Source organism: Condylostylus longicornis, unplaced genomic scaffold, assembly GCF_029603195.1.
Source record: "Condylostylus longicornis isolate FDR11 unplaced genomic scaffold, ASM2960319v2 ptg000207l, whole genome shotgun sequence".
NCBI classification, from domain to species: Eukaryota; Metazoa; Arthropoda; class Insecta; order Diptera; family Dolichopodidae; genus Condylostylus; species Condylostylus longicornis.
In genome coordinates, this window is record NW_026578175.1 from 33,968 (window position 1) to 40,537 (window position 6,570).

The 6,570-nt window shown below is 31.5% G+C and overlaps 1 long non-coding RNA gene across 1 annotated transcript; it reads left to right on the forward strand.

The window, feature by feature from the left end:
* The first annotated feature begins 1,954 nt into the window (after window positions 1-1,954).
* On the forward strand, window positions 1,955-4,590 carry LOC129616437 (uncharacterized). Its single transcript, XR_008697543.1, has 2 exons — window positions 1,955-4,055; window positions 4,125-4,590. It is a non-coding gene; the product is annotated as an uncharacterized LOC129616437 (long non-coding RNA).
* Window positions 4,591-6,570: the final 1,980 nt, after the last annotated feature.

Genomic DNA, 6,570 nt, shown 5'->3' on the forward strand with positions numbered 1-6,570 from the left:
GCCTGCCCAAGAAGCCGTTTCAATAGCGTGTTGACTAGCACCCGCTTGTTGTCGTAACGCTCCTGTAGCATGTTGAATGCATCCATATAGTTGTCCTCTGTTACCTGAAAAGCTCTTAGCAACTGTTCGGGCTCCCCAGTAAGATGCAACTTTAGATATCGTAATTTTTGTACTGTCGGAAGAGTTTCATTATTGTGGACCAGGGACCTAAAAAGGTCGTAAAAGGAAGGCCATTTCTGGTAATCACCATCAAATTGTGCCAGCGTTATCTTTGGCAGGTTTATCGCCACACTTGAAACCTCCTTTCTCATGCTTATGCTATGGTTCGGATCCACTTTCAAGTTCGCCTCCTTATTAGGAAACCTGTCGACCATTTCAGCATCTATGGACTGATGACTAGTTTGGAAGAGCGTCTTTATTTCATTAAACACGCTGTTCTCGAGGTACGGGCACCTTGCGCTCTCTGCATTCCTATCTGTGTAAGAGGCCACCAAAATCTGTCGATGACGCTTCTTTATCTCATTATAAAGGGTCTCTATGACGTTCAAAACTTCTTCATAACATCTCTTTGGTTTATTATCTCTTTTATCCCTAGAAAAATGAGTTACTATCTCCTCTATCAGGAATTTATCCGCCAATTGCAACTCAATTAACATGTCCGTGTTAAACCCTATGTATTTAATATATTTATTTATAAGGTTCCAAATACCCAGATCACTTCCGTACCAACTAGATTCCAAACAAATCAATTAAACAATTTAAACACTCAAAATAATATCTTTATTTTCAACTATATATACATATATATTTTTTGTCTAGTTTTATTGAAATTACAACTATTTTATTAATTAATTACAACTAGTGTCAAATAGTTCCTTTAAATATTAATTTAATTCAATCTGAATCACAAAGTTTTATTTGCAAAGTACCACGCAAGTGTTCATAAAAAAAAAATTTTTAATATATATTTTTCTCTCCTTTTTTTTTCACTAAAACTTATTGATAATGCTTCATTATGTCCAAAAAAAAATAAAAATTTTGTCCCGAAAAATTGTTCCCCTTTTTCTCTTTTTTTTTTTTTTTTAAGCACTCAAGAAGAGGACAAAGCGTATTTCAAAAAAAAAAATGTATCTTTATTAAAATCGCCAAAATTATTTTAGAAAGATCCAGTCTAATCCGCCAGTAAAATTTGTTTCAAAAAAATTTAAACCATTTATGTAAAATATTTTCATAAAGAAAGAAATCCTTATAATCAAAATCTCCAATTACTTTGTATGCAATTTAAAGAAATAATAGAAAAAAAATGGAACGAACTCATCATAATTTCTCTCTTCCTCTTTTCTAAGTCCAATCCTTGATTCCAATTGGCGCGACTCGCGAGACCGATACCGAAACCGCTTTTCACCTCTACACTACAAAATAAAAGTTTTTTTTTTGTTCTACACTAAATATATTATAGTTTTTTTTTCATTATTTCTTTTTTTGCACCACAAAGAAATTCCACCACTAGTCTCTTCAATATTTCAAACACTTTTCTAATTTCGCACCAATAGTTTGCAATTTGTTATGTGTTTTTTAGTTTGTTTCACTAAATCTGTTCTTTAATTTAAACTTAGTTTTCTTTTTTGCACACTACACTACTTTTGTTCTAGTTTTTTGTCTTAAATCCAAATTTTTTGTGTTTCTTTTCATTTTTTTTTTTTCTAATGCCGCGAATTTTCAATATAATCCGGCTCGAAGGACCAAAAAATGTTAGGCGGCGATTTGCGCTAACATTTTATGCAAGAACCACCAAAACCACTAAAATTTTATTATTGCCTCTTTTCAACGCAATTATTATTTTTCCTTTTTTTATAAAGAATAATTATAAGAAAAACAACTTAACTTTTGTTTCTTCTTTGCAATTCATGTACTAACAATTTATTAAATTTATTAACAAAATTTAATTTTCTTTTAATATGACTTTATATAAACTAAGTATATTATAATTTCAATATAAATTCAAAATGGATAAGTTCGATGCGACGGTTTTTCTAATACTGCATTCTTGATTTGGAATTTTCCATTCTATTTATAGATCCAGAAAAATTTTATCCAAACGGTTGTGCAACGTTGGTACACCGTTCACAACCAGTCCCACTTTTTTGGTTGATAACGTTTTCTTGTATATAAAACAGATGACGCAGTTCATTGAACTTGAAAATACAATGTAATTTTATATACACTGCGCCGTGATTTGTTGTTGTAAACACTCTATATTATGTATATACAATATTTCCCCTTTTTCATATTTTTCATTTCATTCGCTCGTTCTTTTTTATTTCACTCCACCACACTTGACAAATAGCTGATATGATTTATTTTTGATCGATTTTGCCATGCGGCAACACCGATCAAACTGAACGAAAGCTATTGAACGAATCTTTTTTTGTCTGCAAATGTCAATATTTGATTTATAAAAAATAAACAAGTGAAATGTGGTGTAGTGTTTTTTGTTGATTTATTTTGTTTTGCAAAATTAGCAAAAATTATGGAAAAAAAAGTTCCACAAATATTAAAAAATTAATATAAAACAAACACGAGATCAACCACGAAAGAAGGACTGACTGCGCTGGACCAAAATACCCAGGACTAAAGCGATTGCAAACCTGCAATATATTCAACAGGTAAGTTGAAGTTTCTTTTATATTTGATCAAATATATGTATGTTATATGCTTTAAGTAGTTTCAATTTTAGGTTGAGATGTACACTTGCGCAGTTGGATGCATATTGAATTCATCAGATAAGTACAATCATGTTATTGTTGTGAATTTTGTATTCTTTGTTGTTGTTGTTTTTTTTTCTTTTAGGAAATTTTCTTTGCCTGTGACGTCACGACGGAACAACGTTGATGTAATTATAGTTGAAAATATTATTTCAGCAGTTTTGTGTCGAAATACATATTTAAGTCATCTTTTGTTTCAATTGGTTTATTAGAAAATTTGGATACAAAAACCAACCTACTACTTACGTAGGTTATGAACATTGTACTTTCACATTGTACATTGTAATTTGTATGAATATTGTACTTTCGCGTCACTAAGATTATTGCTCTGCCACCAATTTTTTTATTGGTTTATACATATTCAATGGCATTACATGCAACCCGTATGTTATAGAGGGATATGACTATGACCTTGGATTTAACCATTTTGTATAAAAAGAATGCTCAGAAGCTATAAATCCAGTGGGCAAAGTTTTTTTAATGTACTCCAAATTGTAGTAGTGTGTGATATTTGTGATATCAGGCCATTTCAGGAGTATTTTGTACTTTATCATAATGATTTCGAATCAATTTTCTTCCTTGTACAAGCGCTTTGAAGAGTTTCATTTTCTTTCACACTTTCGCAGCTTTTACATTAAACTTTTACCTAGATAAATTTATTACAGATTAGTTTATAGCAAATCTATAATTGTTCTGAAGATGGGATCTTGAAAAACAATGACGTCAAATTTTCTCCAGTTGTTTCTTTCTTTGTTCCAAGTATTATCAAAGCCATAAGGGGTGAGCTATTAAATAGTTAGAAAATTTTTTAAAGTAATTTTGTAGAGATTAACCATAGTTCAAACCGCTCTTTTTACTTCATACAGCAATGTGAAAAAAAAAAATATTACAGAATTAGCACACGCCAAGATTTTGACAATTTACCACCACATCAAACTTGGTACGTTAAAATTCATATATAATTAGCACTGCCCAACGCAATGAAGCCAAATAGCCAGCGATAAAATCTAATTTTATCGCTGGCTATTTTTGTTTTAATTTGTTTCTATGTGTGTTTGACATTATATATGACAAAATATTAGACAGCCGATTGTCCCATTCAGCTGTTGTTCTATGTCAACAACAAAAATCGTTTGTCAGTTTCTGCTTTGATTTCTGCTACATAATTATGTAAAAAAGTTGTTAAAATATTATTTTTAATTTCTGTGCTTATTTTAAATCTCCTTTACTTATAAAAAACAACCCAGAAATACGAAGAGTGAGTAGTTTGACATCTCCCAATTCTTACAAGTGAGCTAAAGTATAAAACTGAACACAGTATAACACAATACGTTATAAAATATTATAATTTTTTTGTAGTTTGTGTTAATTTTAGTGCCACATGAAATACGAGTATAAATTGGAAAAAGAAACTGAGCAAAAAAAAAGAGACTACAACAGATTGGAAGTGAAACTGCAAGAGAGACTTCAAAATTGAAAGTGAAGATTGGATCTCGAATTCTTCATTTTCTTTTACAGGAGATCAGCAGCAAGCTAGATAAAATACAGTCCTTTAGAAAAAATAACGTCTAAGAAAAAATGGAAGTTCTTAAAGACTGGGCTTTTCCGATAATTCAGTTCTGCACTGAAAGATCTAACTTAGGTTTGTAAAAACTTTTTACGCATACTTACAAACTTCTACAATCTGAATGACATATCTTTGCATGTCTGAAATGTCTATAATTTTTTTTAACAAGCTTTTATTTTGTTGTTTGTCAATTTGTTTGTTTGCAAATTGTCAATTTTATAAAAATAAAAAAAGAAAGATGTCTGAAGAACAAAGTAATATACGTTTTTATCTGGAAAATAAAAGAAGACGAAGGCATTTGTTACTAACATACATTAAAACAAGTAAAAACGTTTCAGTCGGTATAAACCGATTGAATTATACCCTGCACCTTTCGTTATTGTGTAGCAATTACTCGAACCTCTGAAATCATTCTATAAAAACTTCACGGATATGTCTGACCTATAATTGGACATCCGACTGCCAAGTTTCATGAATCTGACATTATAATTTTTCCAAATATTTAAAATTAGCTTTTGGAGTTGTATGATAAGTACCTGAATCTGCCAAGCAATTCCATCAAAATTTCACAAATATATCTGATCTGTAATCGGACACACAACTGCCAAGTTTCATGAATCTGACTTTATTATTTTTCCAAATATTAAGAATAAGCTTTTAGACTTGTATGGGGTCTACTCGAACCTGTTAAGCAATTCCACCAAAACTTCAGAAATATATGTGACCTATAACTCGACATACAACTGCCAAGTTTCATGAATCTGACTTTATTATTTTTCCAAATATGTAAAATAAGCTTTTGGAGTTTTATGGCAAGTACCTGAACCTGTCAAGCAATTCCATCAAAACTTCACAAATATATCTGATCTATAATCGGACACATAACTGCCAAGTTTCATGAATCTGACTTTATTATTTTTCCAAATATTAAGAATAAGCTTTTAGACTTGCATGGGAGCTATTCGGACCTGTCAAGCAATCGCACCAAAACTTTAGAAATATGTCTGACCTATAATTGGACACACGACTGCCAAGTCTCATGAATTTGACTTTATTATTTTTCCAAATATTTAAAATAAGCTTTTAGACTTGTATGGGAGCTACTCGAACCTGTCGAGCAATTCCACCAAAACTTCAGAAATATATTTGAGCCATAATTGGACACATGACTGCCAAGTTTCATGAATCTGACTTTATTATTTTTCCAAATATTTAAAATTAGCTTCTGGAGTTGTATGGCAGGTACCCGAACCTGTCAAGCAATTCCTCCAAAACTTCACAAATATATTTGACCTATAATTGGACACATGACTGCCAAGTTTCATAAATCTGACTTTATTATTTTGCCGCATATAAAAAATTTGCTATTGGAGTTATATGGCAGCCACCCGAACCGGTGCGGCTATCCCATTATAATTTTTAGAGCATGTGTAGAATATAATTGGACACATGTATACAAAATTTTATATTTATAGCTTTATTAGTTTTTGAAATATTTAAAATAAACTCTTGGAGTTGTATGGCAGCTACCCGAACCCGTTGTCCGATTTAGTCCAATAACAATAGGGTTCGTCCTTGGCACAAAAGAAAAAAGTTGTGAAGGTTTGGTGTCGATTGCATTATTCGTTTTTGAGTTATCGTGCGATCGGACGGACGGACGGACGGACGGACGGACGGACGGACGGACGGACGGACATGTCTAAATCGACGCAGAATTTTACGCTGAGCAAGAATATATATATATGTCCATACCGCAGATGACTATTTCAAGTAGTTACAAACTCCATACCAAAGTTAATATACCCTTCACGAAGTGCAGGGTATAAAAAACGAAAAGATCCTTGTACCTAAGGTACCCAATTACTTGGAAACAATCAATTTGATGCCGGATACCATATTTTTTGAACATTTCAGGATGGAGCGCGATTGTTTTGTAGTAGTTTGTTTCATCATCAAGTCTGGCTTGTATCAACATTTTTATTTTACATTTATCCCAAAATTTTTAATTTCCTAGCCCTCTATGAAAGAAAAACATAAATTATTAAATGTACAAAACAAAAATTGCATAAATTTACCCCATTAATTCTTGAATATCCGACATTTTTCTATTTTACTAATTTTCACTTTTATTGCAGTATTAAAAAAAAATCTTTAAAATTACCTAAGAACTTAAAGCTCAATCGTATTTTCGAACGAGCTTTTTTTGCACGAGAACATTATCGAACATGCTACTTTTAC